Source organism: Pongo abelii, chromosome 14 (assembly GCF_028885655.2).
Source record: "Pongo abelii isolate AG06213 chromosome 14, NHGRI_mPonAbe1-v2.0_pri, whole genome shotgun sequence".
In the NCBI taxonomy this organism is placed as follows: Eukaryota; Metazoa; Chordata; class Mammalia; order Primates; family Hominidae; genus Pongo; species Pongo abelii.
Window position 1 is genome coordinate 84,492,178 of NC_071999.2, and position 3,217 is coordinate 84,495,394.

Sequence of the window (3,217 nt, forward strand, 5' to 3'; positions counted from 1 at the left end):
AGCTCACACAGGATAGAAATTAGTTAAGGGCACCTATCAAGTTGCAATTGCAAGTTGCAATTGCAGTCATAGGCTCAATAAATCCTTGTAGAATAAATAGAATTAAAAGTATTCCTAAATTAGGTTAAATGAAACCTCAGGAAATTTATAATAAAAAAGTATAGTGTTCATTTAGTTGAAATTTTTAATGTTTTTATTGTTGATTTTTACGCTGTTGTAAGATATAATACAAAGGATTTCTTGTACGCTCTAACCAGTTTCATCTAACGGTAATATTTTGTAAAACTATGGTAGAATATCACAACCAGAATATTGACATTGATCAAATCCACCATTGACATGATCCCCATTTGAATAATTAAAATTATTCATATTTTCCTAATTTTACTTGCACTCATTTGTGTGTATGTGTGTATTTCTATCAATGTTATCAGTTCCGCACTCCCAACCACATGACACAGAACAGTTTCATCACCACGAGGACCTCTCCCCCACTGCTAACTTCTAGCAACCCCTCTTCTTTCCTTTATTTCTAAAATGTTGTCATTTTAAAAATGCTATATAAATAGAATCATACAATTGTAACCTTTAGTGGTTGGTTTTTTTTTACTCAATATAATTTTCTGCATAGTCAACCAAGTTATTGTGTTTATCAACAGTTCACTCCTTTTTATTGCATGATATATTAATTCCATGACATGAATATATCACAGTTTGTTTAAGCATTTGCCATTTGAAAGACATCTGGACTGATTCCAGGTTTTGGCTATTGCAAGTACACTGCTATGAACATTCATATACAGGTTTTTGCAGGAACATAAATTTCCATTTTTCTGGGTAAATGTCTAAGACAGAGTGAAATTTGCTGGGTTGTATCATATGGAAATCACACATTTAACTTTATAAAAAACTACCAAATTGTTTTCCAAAGCTGCTGTACTCTTTTACATTCTCATCAGCAACGTAGAGAGATCCAGTTTATCTGCATCCTAACCAGCATTCCATGTTGTCATTATTTTTTGTTTTAGTCATTCTGATAGGTGTGGTTTTAATTTGCGTTTCTCTGGTGGCTAATAAAGGTGAACATCTTTATCAGTGCTTATTTTCCATCTGCATATCATAACCATATTATTTTTTATTTTAAAGAAGTTTAGAGGTTTTCCAGTTCTTACAAGTAATTTCCCCTTCTTTTTATTTTAATTTTAAAAAATTGCGGACAATTCCTATTCATCTTTGTACACCCCATCTAAACTTCCTGTTTTCTTTGAAGCCATCTTCAACTCTCGAGCCTAGTTAATTAAACCTTTGTCTGGCTTCCACAGGAAAAACGAATCTCTGGCTTTGCTCGGTTCCAGTTTGTTTTTCTTTCTATTGTAGCGGTTATCAAAGCATATTTTCATGAAGATGATTACCTGTCTGTGCTTCCCACTAAACTGTGTCCTGAGGGAAGGGACTGTCTTACATATTTTTGTCTCCTCAGCACCTAGTATGATGTCTGGTGCACTTAAATCCTTATAAACATTTTCAATTACTTTGGGTACTTTATGTTCTGCCTCTTTCCCCGAAGGATTTGAGGGTCTACTTTTTGGGCAGGCACCATGCCGGACACTTTCACAAATGCCATCTCATTTAATTCTCCGAACCACCATGAGGTATAAGGATTCTCTCTCTATTTTGCAGCTAATGAAGCATAAACTCAGAGGTAATGGGTGCAGCACACCAGCATGGCACATGTATACATATGTAACTAACCTGCACATTGTGCACATGTACCCTAAAACTTAAAGTATAATAATAATAAAAAAATTAAAAACAACAACAACAACAAAAAGTTAAGACATCAGCAAACAGCGGAGCTAACCCTTGGCTGTGGATACTTTTGCTGCTATGCCATATTGCACAGAGGGGGCGCAACAGAGCTGTGTTCTCTCCCCTGCACTATGGCGCCCCCGCCCCGATTTCACTCACTGTCTGCTACAAAATTGGTTCGTGCATCCTACTGACAGTCTGTACCTTTCTGGCCCACCACCTCAGAATGGGCAATGGCCATTGCTACGTCACCCTTCCCTGACCTACCTTTCCCAGAACACCTTCTTCCCCACTAGCCCCGAGGCTTAAGGCTTCTATTAACTCACTAAACAACTCTGCCAATGTCTTCACGGCTCTCCACTTTCTGTGGTGACCCCTGTGCCTTTAGCCTTTGGGTTTTTCCTTCCCATTTCACCTCTAACCTCCCCATACCATCTTCCTAGTTTTATACCACCTATTTCTCAATGGAATTAGATTCCAGTTAATCAGATATTTTTGAGGGTCTATTGTGGAAAACACGCAATAGGCTGTACGAGGAAGACAAAGATGGAGGCAGTGTCTTTTACTCTTAGAAAATTACCATCTAAGGGAAGTACGAAAAATAAAACCCCTATTCTTACTATATATGGCACTTAAGGTGCAGGCACTCTTTCTTTAGTTAATTCTGCTCTCAAATGCCCCAAATTTATAAAAATGAAAAGCCAAAGGGGACGGTGCTCTGGTACCAACCTGAAACCTGTCCCGTCACCAAGACAAGGCTGTGTTCCACCACGCTCCATTTAATGATACTAACCTCACTTTTTTTCTATAATATTGTTTGAATACTGAGAGCTTAGTGATTTTTTTTAATGTGAAGGAAGCACTGATGAAGAATAGACTCCAGATAGAAGAAATTACTATTATTTATGTATCAATTTAATAAAAAACATCTTGCACAAAGTTTATAGTATACTATGAATAAAAGATAAACTCTAGAACATTACACCTTGAAACAACCTAAGTAAAAGCAATGAAGTGTTAAAATTTCATTCCTTTACTCTTTCCGGGAACAAACTGGTATTAATAACACCAAATCAATTCTATGATGAACAATTTCACCTCTGAAATTGAGACCTGTCTTAGAGGTAATGACACTGCATAGTTTAATTGGCACCATTTTTTCCTTCTCAGTGTTACAAAAATGGTGCATCTTGCAATAGACGGTGTCTTGGATTCTATGATGTACAGTATCTGTTTGTCAGGTCCTAAAGGAAAAGAGGACTATTCCCATCTTATTTGATCTTATAGCTCTAGTCAGGGAGATAGATGTGTAACGAGATAAATTACTAGGTAAAGGGACAAATGCAGACAAGTGCGGCTGTGCAAATACCAAGGGAATTAATGAGGTGTCCAATTCAAACCCATTTCT